General features: G+C 39.4%; 2 pseudogenes across 2 annotated transcripts; one reads left to right on the forward strand and one right to left on the reverse strand.

Moving 5' to 3' along the window:
* Nucleotides 1–10,683: 10,683 nt before the first annotated feature.
* LOC307054779 (ferritin heavy chain-like) lies at nt 10,684–15,287 on the reverse strand (annotated as a pseudogene). Its single transcript has 2 exons — nt 15,211–15,287; nt 10,684–11,264 (listed from the first exon to the last, which is right to left on the reverse strand). The product of its transcript is annotated as a ferritin heavy chain-like (transcript).
* Nucleotides 15,288–16,388: 1,101 nt separating this feature from the next.
* On the forward strand, nt 16,389–19,129 carry LOC307054780 (ferritin heavy chain-like; annotated as a pseudogene). Its single transcript has 2 exons — nt 16,389–16,414; nt 18,549–19,129. The product of its transcript is annotated as a ferritin heavy chain-like (transcript).
* Nucleotides 19,130–20,985: the final 1,856 nt, after the last annotated feature.

The raw sequence follows: 20,985 nt of genomic DNA on the forward strand, positions 1-20,985 counted from the left end.
GCACCTCAAAAATAATATATTTATTTTATTTCAACTTCAATGCAGAGCTGAACACTTCTAGTACATGAGGAACACCATTTGGGGGGACCTTGTCTTTGTGCTACAAAGTCCATGTTTCATTTTTTAAAATTATTTAAATTTAATTATTTAAATTTAAAAATTATTTAATGTGATCTTCTTTTCATATGAAACATGAAACTTGACAGGTTTCAGAACTAATTATCCCATTATTGTAGGACTATGGGAATTACTCTTTGATTTTCAAAAGAGAAAGTTAGATTTTTATTTTTTATTATTTTATTTTATTTTTTTTTTTTTGCGGTACACGGGGCTCTCATTCTTGTGGCCTCTCCCGTTGCGGAGTACAGGCTCTGGACGCGCAGGCTCAGCAGCCATGGCTCACGGGCCCAGCCGCTCCACCGCATGTGGGATCTTCCCGGACCGGGGCACGAACCCGTGTCCCCTGCATTGGTAGGCGGAGTCTCAACCACTATGCCACCAGGGAAGCCCGATTTTTATTTTTTTAATGAAAATTAATGATAATATAGAGAAATTTTAAGAAAAGAACTTAGAAAATTATGAGTTAGAGTAGGAGAAATCTATAGTTCATGTAGAGTTACCCCCTTTCGTTTTATAAATGAGCACCTACAATTTGTAGCACGTAAGTGGTTTATTAGTAAATGGCAGAGTACGACAAGACCCTAGAGCATGTAACCCGCATTCCTTGTCATTTTAGATGTGGTGTATTCATTTCCTTCACGAGTAGACCAGGAGATTGTGTTTCTAAAAGCAATGATAGACACTGGGGAAGACCAAGATGTTTAAACACTGGGAACACAGAAGAGCAGATTCAGAATGCACTGAGAACACTTTTAGCTCTTCTCTGTTTTGACAAGACACTACAATGATGGTATCAAAGTGTTTAAGTATATAAGCCCACAACAACCAAGAGATTTCAACATAGTTTTGAAAGACGGAAGACAGGTGGAAGAATGTGAAACTGAAGCAGCAGAACAGAGGAAAAGCATCACCTAGAATATGCACAGGGACCACCTGCAACTGAGGAGGATTCTGACCCCACCTGCAGAAGTAGCCCCATGCTCAGATGCGCATGTAGGAGAGAGGGTGGAGTTAGTTAAACGTGTGACTGAAATAGGGGAGCTCATTGAAGGGTTGTGTTTGGAGGAGTGGACTCCCAGCCCCGCCCTCACGCTCCTGAAATGAGATGATTTCATTTTGAAAACAGTGAAACTGGCGAGATCTAGGGCAGCTAGTGTGAGTTTTTACACCCTAGAAAATTGTGTTGGGGGGGATCCTGTTACAGTTACTGCCCGCTTCTTCCTGCATAAGAAGCCAATCAATCGTTGACTTCAGGGAGCTTTCTGCACTCATTCTTAAATAGAAAATAACTGTCATTTGCCTGATAGCTGAGTAAAGCTTACAACATCAGAGAGGGGGAAAAAGAGTGAAAACATATCCTAGTAGGACCAGGGACAATTTAGGGAACAAAATAATTTAAGGAAAAACCTTAATTAATATTCTGAGAGAGGTTTAAAAAAGAGCTAGCAACTATAAAATAAGACTAGGGTGTTAATTAAAAAGAGAATGGTCAGAAATCAAGAGAGGTCTCCTGGAAATGAAAATATGGTTGCGGAAATAAATTCAGTAGGAATTTTAAAAATTTCTCAGTATATAAAAAAGAAAGACACAATGGAAAATGTGATAGAAATATGTTAGAGAGGCTGCACACGGGAGATCCAACATGTTACTATTAGAAACTCCAGACCCAGAAAAAAAATGGAGGGAAGCTGTCAAAGGGCAACAAAATTCCCCACAGCTGAAAGTAGACATCAGGCCTCAGATTGAATATAGTTATGCAAGATGAGCAAGAATGGACTCATACCTAGGCACCCTTCATTGTGAAACTTTAAAATACTGAAAAAATAAATTAAAATAGAATAAAATACTGAGAGGATACATCCATTCCAGAGAGAAAAATACTGGTCACCTAAAAAAAAATTTTTAATCTGACTTTATCATACTTGTCATCAGCACCATGGATCCTGGAAGGCATTAGAAAGATACCTCCAAAGTTTTTCAGGCACATAATTTTCACCCTAGGGGTTTGTATCCAGCCAAACTATGAGTCATAAGAGGAGGCTGAAGAAGATATTTTGTACACAAAGAAATTTGAAAAATTGACCTCCTGTGCTACACCTTAAGCTATTTATAGAAATAATCCAGCAAAATGAGGCAATAAACCAAGAAGGAAGGTAATAGGGGATTCAGTGCAGATTGCAGCTAGTCTAGAGTGGAGAGACTTCTACTGATTGTGTGATTGAGAGCTTAGAAACACCTTGAGGCATATTGTACTTACTAGGTATTAGGCACTGTTGGAAGGGAGGAGGGAGAGGAAGAGGAGAAGGAACTTGAACTCCAGAGGAGAAAGGGCTATACGGACATAAACCTGAAGCAAACTAAACTATGGTTGATTTTTAACCTACTATTGCTGAGGATGGGAAGAATCCACTTAAACTTGACACTATAGATGTGCCCCTTTTCAGTGACACACAGGGGTAATGACCACCTATCTAATTTGTTGTCCAAATCAGAACTTGTCCAAACTCCTTACACTTCAATAGTGTAAGGAGGCGCTCTAATGCTGTAACATCAGGACAACAGGTATAAACTGGAACAGCCCAAGGCGGCTTGGGGTATTTGGTCACCCTGCACAAGGGCAGTGACACTGGCACAGTATGGAACGAGGTGTAGTCTATACACAGAGACACAGTACATCTGCAGTGGGCAATATTAATTTCATTGTAATAATGGCAGTGCTGTCTTGGTTTGCAGCTTTTATTGTCAATTTGCATGTAATCACAAATAACTAACGTAAACTATACTTAGTATGTATTAGTATTAACTTGCTATGTACTGAAATGTATTGTATACTAGTATGAACTTAGTATAATTAGGCTCTAAGTGTTTTTGCATATATTAACTCATTTAATCCTCTGAATAGCCTTATGAGGTTGGTGCTAATATCATTCCCACTTTTGAGAACAGGAAGCAAAGACAGGGAAGGAACTTGCCCAGGCTGTACCTAATTTGAGTTTGGATCGAGCCTTTGAATAGGCTCTCCGCCTGTTCTCTTAAACCTTACTCTGTACTGACGCTCAAATAACAGAAGACTTAACTGCACATAGAACAGAATATAAATTTCAACTTTGACAACGTAAAAGCTTGGTTTGGAAGGTAGACAGGAGGTAGGAAAAAGGGAAGATGGTATGAATGTCCTCATTTTACAAAGCGTGACGTTGAGAGAGTTTCTAGTTGATCAACAATGTAGGTTTTTAAGTATATCACTACAAGTCAAAGAGATCATGAGCAGTGGAATAACTCATGATGACATAACTTTACTGAGCAGTGTGGACATAGGAAAGAGTGTAAAGGAACTAAACCCTTACTTATTAGTAAGTTAGAAAGTGAACAGATAATGCCTCCAATTTAGTGAGAAAATAGTCATGTAAGAGTATTACTTGGAAATGGAGAAGAATTCAAAATAACAACAGTTGGACCTCCCTGGTGGCGCAGTGGTTAAGAAACTGCCTGCCAAGGCAGGGGACACGGGTTCGAGCCCTGGTCCGGCAAGATCCCACATGCCACGGAGCAGCGAAGCCCGTGCGCCACAACTAAGGAGCCTGCGCTCTAGAGCCTGCTAACCACAACTACTGAGCCCACGTGCCACAACTACTGAAGCCCACACGCCTAGGTCCTGTGCTCCATAACAAGAGAAGCCACCGCAATGAAGAGTAGCCACCGCAATGAAGAGTAGCCCCCGCTCGCCGCAACTAGAGAAAGCCTGCACGCAACAACGAACACCCAACACAGCCAAAAATAAATAAATAATAAAAAAAGTAAAAAAAACCAATAGTTGATGTAAACCTCATAAAAAAGGAAATCCAAACAGCCAGTAAACACAGAAAAGTGCACGACTTCATTAAGTAATAAGAGAAAAGTGAGTCAAAACCAAGGAAACTACATGCCAATGAGATGGACAAATACACAAAATCTGGTAATATCAGATATTGTAGACCTGGAGTACTATGGGAATCTTTTACCCTGCTTACACTGGAGTACAAATCGACACAGCTACTTTGGAAAGCATTTAGCACTCTCCATCAACTGAAGGTATATAAATAGCCTGTGAGCCAGCAGCCCTCACCCCTGCCCTGTGTAAATGCACCAGAATAACCGATACAGAAGGATTCCTGTCCATGATTTGCATTAGCACAAACTGAAAACAAACCAAATGTCCATTAAGAATCAAAAATTAAAGATGATACAAATAGATGGAGAGATATACCATGTTCTCGGATTGGAAGAATCAACATTGTGAAAATTACTCTAGTACCCAAAGCAATCTAAAGATTCAATGCAATCCCTATCAAACTACCACTGGCATTTTTCACAGACCTAGAACAAAAAATTTCACAATTTGTATGGAAACACAAAAGACCCCGAATAGCCAAGTCAATCTTGAGAATGAAAAACGGAGCTGGAGGAATCAGGCTCCCTGACTTCAGACTATACTACAAAGCTACAGTAATCAAGACAGTGTTTTACTGGCACAAAAACAGAAAGATAGATCAGTGGAACAGAATAGAAAGCCCAGAGATAAACCCACGCACACATGGTCACCTTATCTTTGATAAAGGAGGCAGGAATGTACAGTGGAGAAAGGACAGCCTCTTCAATAAGTGGTGCTGGGAAAACTGGACAGGTACAGGCATGTGAAAGTATGAGATTAGATCACTCCCTAACACCATACACAAAAATAAGCTCAAAATGGATTAAAGACCTAAATGTAAGGCCAGAAACGATCAAACTCTTAGAGGAAACATAGGCAGAACACTGTGACATAAATCACAGCAAGATCCTTTTTGACCCACCTCCTAGAGAAATGGAAATCAAAACAAAAATAAACAAATGGGACCTAATGAAACTTCAAAGCTTCTGCACAGCAAAGGAAACGATAAATAAGACCAAAAGACAACCCTCAGAATGGGAGAAAATATTTGCAAATGAAGCAACGGACAAAGGATTAATCTCCCAAATTTAGAAGCAGCTCATGCAGCTCAATAACAAAAAACAAACAACCCAATCCAAAAATGGGCAGAAGACCTAAATAGACATTTCTCCAAAGAAGATATACAGATTGCCAACAAACACATGAAAGAATGCTCAACCTCATTAATCATTAGAGAAATGCAAATCAAAACTACAATGAGATACCATCTCACACCGATCAGAATGGCCATCATCAAAAAATCTAGAAACAATAAATGCTGGAGAGGGTGTGGAGAAAAGGGGACACTCTTGCACTGCTGGTGGGAATGTGAATTGGTACAGCCACTACGGAGAACAGTATGGAGGTTCCTTAAAATACTACAAATAGAACTACCATATGACCCAGCAATCCCACTACTGGGCATATACCATAAACCATAATTCAAAAACCATAAATTCAAAAAGAGTCATGTACCAAAATGTTCATTGCAGCTCTATTTACAATAGCCAGAAGATGGAAACAACCTAAGTGTCCATCATTGGATGAATGGATAAAGAAGATGTGGCACATATATACAGTGGAATGTCACTCAGCCATAGAAAGAAACGAAATTGAGTTATTTGTAGTAGAGGTGGATGGACCTAGAGTCTGTCATACAGAGTGAAGTAAGTGAGAAAGAGAAAGACAAATACCGTATGCTAACACATATATATGGAATCTAAGAAAAAAAATGTCATGAAGAACCTATGTGTAAGACAGGAATAAAGACACAAACCTACTAGAGAATGGACTTTAGGATATGGGGAGGGGGAAGGGTCAGCTGTGACAAAGTGAGAGAGTGGCATGGACATATATACACTACCAAACGTAAAATCGATACTTAGTGGGAAGCAGCGGCATAGCACAGGGAGATCAGCTCGGTGCTTTGTGACCACCTAGAGGGGTGGGATAGGGAGGGTGGGAGGGAGGGAGACGCAAGAGGGAAGAGATATGGGAACATATGTATATGTATAACTGATTCACTTTGTTATAAAGCAGAAACTAACACACCATTGTAAAGCAATTAGACTCCAGTAAAGATGTGAAAAAAAAAAAGTGTAGGCTGTTTTTATTAGTGGATGCAAGCTAGTGATGCTGTAAAAGCTTTCAGCAAGTATGTATTTCTTTCTTATATAAAGAACTGTCATTAAGGCTGCCCTAATTTTTTTTAGATTACATTTACCTATAGATTACTTACAGGCTCAAATCTACAGTGGAAATAACTTTTTTTTTTTTTTTTACTAGTTTTGGAAAGATGTTTTTATACCAGTTCCTTAGAAGACTCCTATGTGACCCACACTAGTAAAATATACCTTCAGGTGCCTCCTCTGTCTCTAGGCAACAGCAGTGTAAAATATGTAAACAAATGAGTGTCCTTGTTTGCTAAAATTTAATATGTTGATCATGTTGTATTATTGTTCTTCTCCAAATTCTCTCTCCCCATCAGGTAACATTCCTTATTATTAGGAAGAGGAAGTTCCTTAAGATATTATTTCGACAGCATAATATACCCAGATGATGGTCATTATGATGATGCTTTATTTGTTTTTTGAATTATTTTATTTTTTTTGATGATGCTTTAGATTCATTTAGAGTCCACCATTCAGAGAGGAAGAATAGGTGGCCTACATTATTTCTCATACTTATTAAAAATTGCTGCCTTCCCATTTGTGAGTTTGTTGAACGACTGGGTAGCATACCTCTTTATAAAGATAAAATGGAGAGTAATAAATGAAAACACTCCCTAGCTATACTATTGATTTAATTGTTTATTAAAATAACCTCATATTGGACTTGTATTTTACTCTTAGAAAATTGGCAAAGTGCTAATATATTTAGTTTAACTGGACCAAGTACATGTCTTATTTAACTTTGATTCCCCAGCACAAACTCATTTATTAAGAATAAATGCTTGGGACTTCCCTGGTGGTGCTGTAGTTAAGAATCCACCTGCCAGTGCAGGGACACGGGTTCGAGCCCTGATCTGGGAAGATCCCACATGCCGCGGAGCAGCTAAGCCTGGGCGCCACACTACTGAGCCTGCGCTCTAGAGCCCGTGAGTCACAGTTACTGAAGCTCACACACCTTAGGGCCCATGCACCGCAACTACTGAGCCCACATGCCACAACTACTGAAACCCATGCTCTCTAGGGCCCACGTGCTGCAACTACTGAAGCCCACATGCATAGAGCCCCTGATCTGCAATGAGAAGCCACCGTAAGGAGAAGCCTGCACACCGCAAGGAAGAGTAGGCCCCACTCGCCACCACTAGAGAAAGCCCATGCGCAACAATGAAGACCCAACGCAGCCAATAAATAAATAAAATAAAATAGAATAAACAGTTGAGAATATTGGACTTTATTTTTTTTAAAAAAGAGTAAATGCTTGTTGAATCGAATTAATCAGCCAAACAGCAGACAAATTAAAGTTGTGGTTAATAAAATGGGCCAGACTGAAATACTATTCTTGTTGAGAAGCTTACCTTAATCACTTTCTTATTTTCCAGCCTTATATAATCATGTATTAAAGTGATAGAATATTTCTCATATTGAGAAAATAATAGTTTTGTATTATGCTGAATCTGCCTGGGAATAAAATAGACACCTTATGAAATTCATTGGAGGTGTCATGAGAACTGATACCTAAGAGTTGTTGTGGGAACACATTTAAATTTTAAAAGTATGCAAGATTTTTGATATTGTCTCATGCCCAGTATTTTTTGGGAATAATGCAGTTTCAGATTATAGAATTGCATCATGTATTTTAGGGCTGGAGAGAAACTTGCTAAGTCCTGCATTGAACCTAAAGAGGAATGGATTGCAGTAAGGTGCTCATTCAAAAATCAAATAATGATGTGAATAATGTTGATCATCTCTACTGGAGGAAAAACATGCTACACATTAAACACATTACTTATTATATATTTATTTAACAATCTTGGACTTTATTAATACAATGTTTTGCAGTATGTATGCCTTATTTTTTTTCTTATAGTTAAATGTCTGAATTCTGAGAAATTTCAGCATGCTTTGGTGAGAGGAACAGTCATCTTATTTTCAAAATGATGCAGGCACAGACTGTTTTTGACCAAAGGGTGTATTACTGACCAAAATTCAGCAATCTAGTCTGGAAAATTAATGAAGAATTCTGCTGCTGGTGAGGTGAATACATAGATAGAGGGAGGTGAAGAATATAAACTACTTAGCAGCCTTAAACTTTCTCTTGACTTTGATATAAGTGCTGGAGAAATATCAATGTTATCATTCCTAGAAGCCATTCATTTAGAAATGGAAATTAGAATAGATGGAAAAATACAGTGTTGGGAGTTACCTATCAGGAAACAAAATGGATGTGTGTGATATCTACCCACTGTCATGGTGAGGGCCCTGCATTACACTTACTGTCTAAAGCTTACTGTGCTGAAACCTTCACAGCAAAGGTTCCAGTTTCTCATAATGACCTCTAAGTGAAAGTGAATGAGGTTTAGCTACCAGGTACGTGCTTCTGGAACAACACACGATGGGACCTTTTTTTTTTTTTTTTTTACTTTATTTTTATTTTAATTTAGTTTTTGGCTCCGTTGGGTCTTTGTTGCTGCACGCGGGCTTTCTCTAGTTGCGGCAAGTGGGGGCTATTCTTCATCGTGGTGCATGGGCTTTTCATTTCGGTGGCTTCTCTTGTTGCGGAGCATGGGCTCTAGGTGCACAGGCTTCAGTAGTTGTGGCTTGCAGGCTCTAGAGCACAGGCTCAGTAGTGTGGCACATGGGCTTAGTTGCTCCGCGGCATGTGGGATCTTACCAGACCAAGGATCGAACCCGTGTCCCCTGCATTGGCAGACGGATTCTTAACCGCTGTGCCACCAGAGAAGGCCACAGTGGGACCTTTTAACGTTGTTTCCAAAGCTATTTTCTTTGGAATACTGTTCTGTGAGATTTGGTAGAAAAAGAATCCCATGATCAGAATGTTTGGGAAACACTGAATATTTTATCCCCATGGTATACATTCAAAATGTGTATTTTTTACATCAGACATAAAATTCCTAGAGTAAACAAAAACTGAAAAAACAAAACAAAAAATCCCGCTAATTCGATTAATACAAGGTTTCCAGTGAACACTTGTGAATGTTTTTGAGGCACTGGCTGATACTGAACACAGTCGTGGAAAGGCTGATCTAAGGAATTAAAATTCTGTAAATGATGAGGAAAACACTTTTAGGTGAGAAGAGATGAATATGGTAGCAGGCTTCAGTATTCTGTATTTCCATTCGGGAAATTGTTCTTATTTGATCCCTTCCACCCTTGATCCTTTTTCCTTGCAGTGGACTCTGTAGTAGGGATAAAGGGAAAAATGTCATTTAGTACCCTAGAAGAGCTATTTACTCTACTGTAAATACCGTGGAGGCTGGTAAAAGTGTGTTGATAATAAGACATATTAGCTTAGGTTCTCTTGGTAGCACATAACAAAAACTAAATCAAAGTTGGATATATGAAACCCAAGGGCAGAAATAACAGCCAGGCTCAGGAAAGGTCTAGGAAGCAGCTATATCATTTCCAGTAATGTGATCGCCGAACTGCTTTTCAACAAAGGGCGTCTTCCTAATGAACTTCAAAATGAACTCTGCTGCTGGTTGGAATCAAAAAATATATATATATACATATATATATATATACACACACACACATATATATACACACACACACAAGTATGCATATATACATATGATACAAAGGAAAGAAAACATATAAGTGGATGTTTTGTTATTACAACATGCATGCCAGGCATTGGTGACCATGGGAAGTCACCTCTGTGTTTCTGAGCACGAAAGCCTAACGCTCATTTTTCCATTTTCAGTGTTGCCCAGAGTGAACTTGTCAAAGAGATACTCCACCATTCAGACTTCCAAACCCCTCCATCCCCCATCTTGCTACTCATACTTAACCATTAGTATTTGCATAATTAATGCACATAAACATTTCAGGTGAAACTGAAGACACCCTTTATTTTAATCCCTGCCCAATCCCATTCCCTTCACTTGTTCCCCAGAGGCAACTGCAATCATGATTTTCAGGCTATGGTTCTATACTTTCACTATGCACATGCACCCACATTCACCAGGTACCCCTACCTCACCACAGCCCACCCCAGTCTACCCCCATATACCTACATTATTTATAAGGGGAAGACTGATTTTGTGTTTTCCAGGGCCCCATGGAACACCTTCTCCCTCCCACTGTGGAGATCCTGAGCTGCATATGGTTGGGGTATGGCTGTGTTCAGAAACTCCTGGATACCTGTTTTAAAACTTAAAAAATGAGAGATTTGCCCACATGAATCAACCAGAGACCTTTATTTATTTATGAACCAATAACTTTATTGGAAGAAACGGAAAAACTGGAAGAACAAAACTTAAGTGATAAAATAAAGTCCAGGAAAAGAGAGTCCTGCACTTGTTGCAAAAAAAACCCCAAAACTTAAGTGAAATTCTTCTGCAAGGGCACGATTGCCGTCTGCATGGCAGGCACGGTGACCAGGGCTCTGGTCACCCCGTGGCTCTGGGGAAGTCCAGTCCAGACTCAGTTCTTCTTGTCGCTGTCGCCCAGGGTGAGCTTGTCAAAGAGGTACCCTGCCAGGTCGACGTCCGGGACCCCCATCATGCTCAGGGTGGTGACATGACCCTCCAGCTGTCTGATGAACGCCACCTACTGGCTGAGGTAGTGAGTTGCCAGGAAGTGGCGCAGGTGGGGGTCACACTTGTCGGTGGCCAGCTGGTGCAGTGGAGCAGGCTCCGGGTCACTTGCTTCTCCAGGAACAAGGCGCACTTCATGGCCTTGAGGCCGCTCTTCCACTCGTCACTGACTGGCTTCCTGATATCTTGGAAGTTGAGGCGGCCCCCGAGCTGGTTCTGCAGGCGCTTCAGGCCCTGGGCCCGGAGCGGTGCAGGAAGAACCGGCTGAAGTGTTCCAAGGCCACGTCGTCACTGTCGAGGTAAAAGGCCGCGGCCAGGCACACGAAAGAGGCGTGGAGCTCCAGGGTGAAATGGCTGTTGGCGGCCTCGCAGTCGGCGTGGTAGTTCTGGCACACCTGCGAGGGAGGCGCGGGCAGCGTGGCGGGCGTGAAGGCCAAGGTGAAGGCGAAGCCGCGGGGCCTGTGGTAGCTGCCTCAGAGCCCCTTTCAGGTTATTTACCAATTTCCTTCGTCTTGGGTAAGTGCAGACTTCTCTTTTCTTTGTCAGAAAACAAAAGGCTTAGATACATTCTTAGAGAAAAAACTTAACTGTGTGCACGTATTTATCCCCTCCAGCCTCATTTGTCCTTTCACTGCCACTCAGCAAGCATTTTTTTAACCCCTCAATTATGTTGTATGGAACGAGCCACAGTGGTAGGAAATACCATTGATCTCAAATTATCTTTCATTCATTCATTCAATAAATATTTATTGATTACTTAATATGGCCCAGGCACTGGTATGGGATTTGGGCATATATTAGTAACAAAGAGAGACAAAGTCTGTTCCCATGAGGTTTGTATTCTAGTGGAGAAGCAGACCAAAACAAAACAAAAAACTACTGTTTTTCTCTCTTTATTGTCTCAAGTAAATACATATAAGATATTACACATGTATATGATATTAAAAAGTCAATATTTTCTTAGAAGTTAAGGATGTTATAGTGGAAGACATAAGACCAATCTAGGTATTTATAATTAATTAATTCAACATTAATTCAACAGCCATTTATATACAGTATTCCAAATATGTGTCACTGTTTGACTCTGGAGATACACAGAAGAATCAAACATGGTCTGTTCTCAAGGTACAAGAAAGAGTGATGGACTGTCTTAAGTGCTCTCAATGGTTTTAAAGCTTTTGGATAAAATAGCTGTTTTCACATAACGTTTTGTTACCATGGCTTTGACTAATGTACTTTTTTGGGGGGTCTCTTTATTTATCTTTGAAAGCTCATGCTATGCTATAATCATTGTTTATGAAGGAAGCAAAGGATCAAATATCAACTGTCACACTGTAAACTTATCTAAGCAATTTTAGAGGCATTTAATTGTTGAGTCTGTAAAGAAATAGAATAATAACAATGTCTATTTGATAAGTTGATTTTAATGATAGGATCATACATTAGAGATGGAAAAGAACTACATGATCAGTTTCTCAGTGAGATAAAATTGTATTCTATGTTTGCTTAACACCAGTGTTTAGTCTTAATATAATTGCAGTCTTTCAAAAATTTCCTTGGAAGAGTCCATTGTAGACTTCACTGGAAGAATCTATTTAAATAGAAGAAATCTTGATTTTATAGAACATTTTCTCATTATGTCCCAAGATTATTTAATAATTAATTTATCTGGACAACTTTACTCTTCAAATATTAAAATAATACTATTGAATGGTTCTATGTGTACTCAGGGGTGATAATGGTGTTTCTCAGATGTTTTATCCTTCATCATTACTCCCTAGGTTAGAAGATAATGTTAAAATACATGTCACAACTAAGAGAGACCTAAGGTTTAAAATCTAACTTTTTTAAGGGAAATCAATAAACTAGCATGAACTGGAACCTCAAATTTCCATGAAGGAAATATACATATATATAAACAAAAACATTGCATCCAGTTTTTCTTTAATGAGGAATGTAAAGCTAAATACAAACACAGAATGAGAAAACTTCAGAGCAGATCATGTTTTTAGAAAAATTTTAAATTTTGTTTTTAAAATTTATTTTATTTTTTAATTTTTGGCTGCATTGGGTCTTTGTTGGATGCGGGCTTTCTCTAGCTGCAGCAAGTGGGGGCTACTCTTTGATGCAGTGCCTGGGTGTCTCATTGCGGTGGCCTCTCTTGTTACGGAGCACGGGCTGTAGGTGCTCGGGCTTCAGTAGTTGTGGCATGCCGGCTCAGTAGTTGTGGCACATGGGCTGAGTTGCTCTGCGGCATGTGGGATCTTCCCGGACCAGGGCTCGAACTGATGTTCCCTGCATTGGCAGGCGGTTTCTTAACCACTGTGCCAACAGGGTAGCCCCCAAATTTAAAAAATTTTGATAATCAAATTTTATAGTTTATAACTTGGTCGGTCTGTGCTAAGATAATGTCTTTTAAAATATCAATATAGGAGTATAAGATGAAGGTTTCTTTGAAATGTTTGTGGTCAGTGTTGGTATTATGTTAGGATCCTCCAGAAAAACAGAAACAATAGAAGATATATTTGTATATTATGTAAAATAAGGAATTAGCTCACGTGATTATGGAGGCTGACAAGTCTCAAAATCTGCAGTTGCCATACTTGAGACCCAGGAGAGTCCATGGTGTAGGTCCAGTCCAAAGGCCAGGAGGCTCAAGACCCAGGAAATTCAAGTTGAAGGCAGGAAAAAACAATGTCCCTGCTCCAAGGCAGTCAAGCAAGAGGAGTTCCCGCTTACTCGGAGGAAGGTCAGCATTTTTATTTTATTCAGGCCTTCAAATGATTGTATGAGGCTCATCGACTTTAAGGAAAGCAATCTGCTTTACTTAGTCTACTATTTCAAATGTTAATCTCATGGAAAAACACCGTTTCAGGCACAAACAGTAATATTTGACTAAATATCTGGGTACCCACTGGCCCTTTGAAGTTGACATATAAAAATTAGCTATCACAGTATTATTCGTGATAAATGCAGAGTCAACTAATAAAAATTCTCATGCTATAATCTGCAAAAACTGTTTTGACTTTCAGTTCCCTTCATTAATTTAAAAATGTTACAGAGCTAATAGTTACACAACTGATATTAGACAATAAGTTCTGACTCCATGTCAATGATTAGCTCTCATTCATTCATTCAGCATATTTCTATTGAGCACCTATTATATGACAGGTATTTTATAGGTACTAACATAAAAACTTGTTCTAGGGCTTCCCTGGTGGCGCAGTGGTTGAGAGTCCGCCTGCCGATGCAGGGGACGCGGGTTCGTGCCCCGGTCCGGGAAGATCCCACATGCCGCGGAGCGGCTGGGCCCGTGAGCCGTGGCCGCTGAGCCTGTGCGTCCGGAGCCTGTGCTCTGCAACGGGAGAGGCCACAGCAGAGAGAGGCCCGCGTACCGCAAAAAAAAAAAAAAAAAAAAAAAAACTTGTTCTATAAGCTCCTCATATTTGTATTTCTTTTGTAGCTAAGTGCTAGTAAATGTTACATATAATTCCTTCTTTGAAAAGTAATACATGAAGTAGGATCAGTGGTATAATCTTAAGGAAGTAGACCATAAGTAGCAGCAGTTGGTGGCTTATCTCACTCTCTGTTGTGTGTGTGTGTGTGTGGTTGTGTGTGTGTGTGTATACATATGTATAAATAAATCATTTAATGAGAGGTAGTGAAAAGTGATACATCAATATTATATATCTCTGGGCTGTTCACTCTGCATTATCTCATTATTACAGATACTGGATTAAATTTGATTATTATTACCCATATTTTACGGATAAAGAAATTGTGAATTAAAGTACGTAACATGATCAAACACAGAGCTTGTAAATAGCAGAGAGTGACACTCTGAATTGGATTCCTCTCTAGGTAGTTTGGGAAATTTGGCTGGACCATGAGCTCCTTTAGAACAAAGACTGTTCAACTTGTGATGCTAAATTTCACATAGTAGGGGCTCAAAAATATAAATTAAAATATTGAGTGGCCTATTAAAAGCTTTAGTCTCATTATTTCTCCAAATTAAAAAAATGAGTGGGAGTAGATGTTGAATATATATTTAAACTCTGTTTCCTTTAGAAGGAAAAAAAATCAAAGGCACCCAATGGTGATAAATTACTATTATAATTTTACTTTAATGTGCATAAACATAAAACCAGGCATAGAAATTGGTATGCTTTTATAACTGTAAACCCAACAATTTGTAAATATATGCAAATACAACTATAAAACTATTAAAATTAAAATTAAGAAATTCCAATTATGCATCCGATTATGCTTTTTGTCTTAAACACAGTCCCTTCTCACTGAGAACATACTAGTTGATGAGATGCAAGTTTCCTTTTGAGTGTGCCATGCCTGTGCCCCGATATCCTTGAAACATCTCAGTTCTCTACCACCCTTCTTTACTGAAGACATGACATACTTTAGCTCATATGATGATTCGTAATGTACTTTTGCTTTCAGGTAGTGGAAGTCATCATTCAAATATTGTCTGTCCATGTTCTTTTTTATTAGTTTGTGAAAAGTAATTCTGATGCAGTTTGTTGATTTCATGAAATACCATTAAAGTCTCAGTAACGTCAATAACTGAAGAGGCTGTTCAAACTGGGAATTGAGGGGGAAGAGAACTACTGACAGAATTTTAAGGGATGACACTCTCCCCTTTGAGTTTCATTCTATTAAACTATGTTTCACCTCACAGTCATCACTTTAAAAGGAAATTTTAGTGTTTGCAGCTGGTAAAATGTGACTAGCCCAGAGATATATAATATTGATGTATCACTTTTCACTACCTCTCATTAAATGATTTATTTATACATATGTATACACACACACACAACCACACACACACACACACACAACAGAGAGTGAGATAAGCCATTAATTGCTGCTACTTATGGTCTACTTCCTTAAGATTATACCACTGATCCTACTTCATGTATTACTTTTCAAAGAAGGAATTATATGTAACATTTACTAGCACTTAGCTACAAAAGAAATACAAATATGAGGAGCTTATAGAACAAGTTTTTATGTTAGTACCTATAAAATACCTGTCATATAATAGGTGCTCAATAGAAATATGCTGAATGAATGAATGAGAGCTAATCATTGACATGGAGTCAGAACTTATTGTCTAATATCAGCTGTGTAACTATTAGCTCTGTAACATTTTTAAATTAATGAAGGGAACTGAAAGTCAAAACAGTTTTTGCAGATTATAGCATAAGAATTTTTATTTGTTGACTCTGCATGTATCATGAATAATACTGTGATAGCTAATTTTTATATGTCAACTTCAAAGGGCCAGTGGGTACCCAGATATTTAGTCAAATATTACTGTTTGTGCCTGAAACGGTGTTTTTCCATGAGATTAACATTTGAAATAGTAGACTAAGTAAAGCAGATTGCTTTCCTTAAAGTCGATGAGCCTCATACAATCATTTGAAGGCCTGAATAAAATAAAAATGCTGACCTTCCTCTGAGTAAGCGGGAACTCCTCTTGCCTGACTGCCTTGGAGCAGGGACATTGTTTTTTCCTGCCTTCAACTTGAATTTCCTGGGTCTTGAGCCTCCTGGCCTTTGGACTGGACCTACACCATGGACTCTCCTGGGTCTCAAGTATGGCAACTGCAGATTTTGAGACTTGTCAGCCTCCATAATCACGTGAGCTAATTCCTTATTTTACATAATATACAAATATATCTTCTATTGTTTCTGTTTTTCTGGAGGATCCTAACATAATACCAACACTGACCACAAACATTTCAAAGAAACCTTCATCTTATACTCCTATATTGATATTTTAAAAGACATTATCTTAGCACAGACCGACCAAGTTATAAACTATAAAATTTGATTATCAAAATTTTTTAAATTTGGGGGCTACCCTGTTGGCACAGTGGTTAAGAAACCGCCTGCCAATGCAGGGAACATCAGTTCGAGCCCTGGTCCGGGAAGATCCCACATGCCGCAGAGCAACTCAGCCCATGTGCCACAACTACTGAGCCGGCATGCCACAACTACTGAAGCCCGAGCACCTACAGCCCGTGCTCCGTAACAAGAGAGGCCACCGCAATGAGACACCCAGGCACTGCATCAAAGAGTAGCCCCCACTCGCTGCAGCTAGAGAAAGCCCACATCCAACAAAGACCCAATGCAGCCAAAAATTAAAAAATAAAATAAATAAATTTTAAAAACAAAATTTAAAATTTTTCTAAAAACATGATCTGCTCTGAAGTTTTCTCATTCTGTGTTTGTATTTAGCTTTACATTCCTCATTAAAGAAAAACTGGATGCAATGTTTTTGTTTATATATATGTATATTTCCTTCATGGAAATTTGAGGTTCCAGTTCATGCTAGTTTATTGATTTCCCTTAAAAAAGTTAGATTTTAAACCTTAGGTCTCTCTTAGTTGTGACATGTATTTTAACATTATCTTCTAACCTAGGGAGTAATGATGAAGGATAAAACATCTGAGAAACACCATTATCACCCCTGAGTACACATAGAACCATTCAATAGTATTATTTTAATATTTGAAGAGTAAAGTTGTCCAGATAAATTAATTATTAAATAATCTTGGGACATAATGAGAAAATGTTCTATAAAATCAAGATTTCTTCTATTTAAATAGATTCTTCCAGTGAAGTCTACAATGGACTCTTCCAAGGAAATTTTTGAAAGACTGCAATTATATTAAGACTAAACACTGGTGTTAAGCAAACATAGAATACAATTTTATCTCACTGAGAAACTGATCATGTAGTTCTTTTCCATCTCTAATGTATGATCCTATCATTAAAATCAACTTATCAAATAGACATTGTTATTATTCTATTTCTTTACAGACTCAACAATTAAATGCCTCTAAAATTGCTTAGATAAGTTTACAGTGTGACAGTTGATATTTGATCCTTTGCTTCCTTCATAAACAATGATTATAGCATAGCATGAGCTTTCAAAGATAAATAAAGAGACCCCCCAAAAAAGTACATTAGTCAAAGCCATGGTAACAAAACGTTATGTGAAAACAGCTATTTTATCCAAAAGCTTTAAAACCATTGAGAGCACTTAAGACAGTCCATCACTCTTTCTTGTACCTTGAGAACAGACCATGTTTGATTCTTCTGTGTATCTCCAGAGTCAAACAGTGACACATATTTGGAATACTGTATATAAATGGCTGTTGAATTAATGTTGAATTAATTAATTATAAATACCTAGATTGGTCTTATGTCTTCCACTATAACATCCTTAACTTCTAAGAAAATATTGACTTTTTAATATCATATACATGTGTAATATCTTATATGTATTTACTTGAGACAATAAAGAGAGAAAAACAGTAGTTTTTTGTTTTGTTTTGGTCTGCTTCTCCACTAGAATACAAACCTCATGGGAACAGACTTTGTCTCTCTTTGTTACTAATATATGCCCAAATCCCATACCAGTGCCTGGGCCATATTAAGTAATCAATAAATATTTATTGAATGAATGAATGAAAGATAATTTGAGATCAATGGTATTTCCTACCACTGTGGCTCGTTCCATACAACATAATTGAGGGGTTAAAAAAATGCTTGCTGAGTGGCAGTGAAAGGACAAATGAGGCTGGAGGGGATAAATACGTGCACACAGTTAAGTTTTTTCTCTAAGAATGTATCTAAGCCTTTTGTTTTCTGACAAAGAAAAGAGAAGTCTGCACTTACCCAAGACGAAGGAAATTGGTAAATAACCTGAAAGGGGCTCTGAGGCAGCTACCACAGGCCCCGCGGCTTCGCCTTCACCTTGGCCTTCACGCCCGCCACGCTGCCCGCGCCTCCCTCGCAGGTGTGCCAGAACTACCACGCCGACTGCGAGGCCGCCAACAGCCATTTCACCCTGGAGCTCCACGCCTCTTTCGTGTGCCTGGCCGCGGCCTTTTACCTCGACAGTGACGACGTGGCCTTGGAACACTTCAGCCGGTTCTTCCTGCACCGCTCCGGGCCCAGGGCCTGAAGCGCCTGCAGAACCAGCTCGGGGGCCGCCTCAACTTCCAAGATATCAGGAAGCCAGTCAGTGACGAGTGGAAGAGCGGCCTCAAGGCCATGAAGTGCGCCTTGTTCCTGGAGAAGCAAGTGACCCGGAGCCTGCTCCACTGCACCAGCTGGCCACCGACAAGTGTGACCCCCACCTGCGCCACTTCCTGGCAACTCACTACCTCAGCCAGTAGGTGGCGTTCATCAGACAGCTGGAGGGTCATGTCACCACCCTGAGCATGATGGGGGTCCCGGACGTCGACCTGGCAGGGTACCTCTTTGACAAGCTCACCCTGGGCGACAGCGACAAGAAGAACTGAGTCTGGACTGGACTTCCCCAGAGCCACGGGGTGACCAGAGCCCTGGTCACCGTGCCTGCCATGCAGACGGCAATCGTGCCCTTGCAGAAGAATTTCACTTAAGTTTTGGGGTTTTTTTTGCAACAAGTGCAGGACTCTCTTTTCCTGGACTTTATTTTATCACTTAAGTTTTGTTCTTCCAGTTTTTCCGTTTCTTCCAATAAAGTTATTGGTTCATAAATAAATAAAGGTCTCTGGTTGATTCATGTGGGCAAATCTCTCATTTTTTAAGTTTTAAAACAGGTATCCAGGAGTTTCTGAACACAGCCATACCCCAACCATATGCAGCTCAGGATCTCCACAGTGGGAGGGAGAAGGTGTTCCATGGGGCCCTGGAAAACACAAAATCAGTCTTCCCCTTATAAATAATGTAGGTATATGGGGGTAGACTGGGGTGGGCTGTGGTGAGGTAGGGGTACCTGGTGAATGTGGGTGCATGTGCATAGTGAAAGTATAGAACCATAGCCTGAAAATCATGATTGCAGTTGCCTCTGGGGAACAAGTGAAGGGAATGGGATTGGGCAGGGATTAAAATAAAGGGTGTCTTCAGTTTCACCTGAAATGTTTATGTGCATTAATTATGCAAATACTAATGGTTAAGTATGAGTAGCAAGATGGGGGATGGAGGGGTTTGGAAGTCTGAATGGTGGAGTATCTCTTTGACAAGTTCACTCTGGGCAACACTGAAAATGGAAAAATGAGCGTTAGGCTTTCGTGCTCAGAAACACAGAGGTGACTTCCCATGGTCACCAATGCCTGGCATGCATGTTGTAATAACAAAACATCCACTTATATGTTTTCTTTCCTTTGTATCATATGTATATATGCATACTTGTGTGTGTGTGTATATATATGTGTGTGTGTGTATATATATATATATGTATATATATATATTTTTTGATTCCAACCAGCAGCAGAGTTCATTTTGAAGTTCATTAGGAAGACGCCCTTTGTTGAAAAGCAGTTCGGCGATCACATTACTGGAAATGATATAGCTGCTTCCTAGACCTTTCCTGAGCCTGGCTGTTATTTCTGCCCTTGGGTTTCATATATCCAACTTTGATTTAGTTTTTGTTATGTGCTACCAAGAGAACCTAAGCTAATATGTCTTATTATCAACACACTTTTACCAGCCTCCACGGTATTTACAGTAGAGTAAATAGCTCTTCTAGGGTACTAAATGACATTTTTCCCTTTATCCCTACTACAGAGTCCACTGCAAGGAAAAAGGATCAAGGGTGGAAGGGATCAAATAAGAACAATTTCCCGAATGGAAATACAGAATACTGAAGCCTGCTACCATATTCATCTCTTCTCACCTAAAAGTGTTTTCCTCATCATTTACAGAATTTTAATTCCTTAGATCAGCCTTTCCACGACTGTGTTCAGTATCAGCCAGTGCCTCAAAAACATTCACAAGTGTTCACTGGAAACCTTGTATTAATCGAATTAGCGGGATTTTTTGTTTTGTTTTTTCAGTTTTTGTTTACTCTAGGAATTTTATGTCTGATGTAAAAAATACACATTTTGAATGTATACCATGGGGATAAAATATTCAGTGTTTCCCAAACATTCTGATCATGGGATTCTTTTTCTACCAAATCTCACAGAACAGTATTCCAAAGAAAATAGCTTTGGAAACAACGTTAAAAGGTCCCACTGTGGCCTTCTCTGGTGGCACAGCGGTTAAGAATCCGTCTGCCAATGCAGGGGACACGGGTTCGATCCTTGGTCTGGTAAGATCCCACATGCCGCGGAGCAACTAAGCCCATGTGCCACACTACTGAGCCTGTGCTCTAGAGCCTGCAAGCCACAAC

Source organism: Hyperoodon ampullatus, assembly GCF_949752795.1.
Source record: "Hyperoodon ampullatus genome assembly, chromosome: 6".
Classification (NCBI taxonomy): domain Eukaryota; kingdom Metazoa; phylum Chordata; class Mammalia; order Artiodactyla; family Ziphiidae; genus Hyperoodon; species Hyperoodon ampullatus.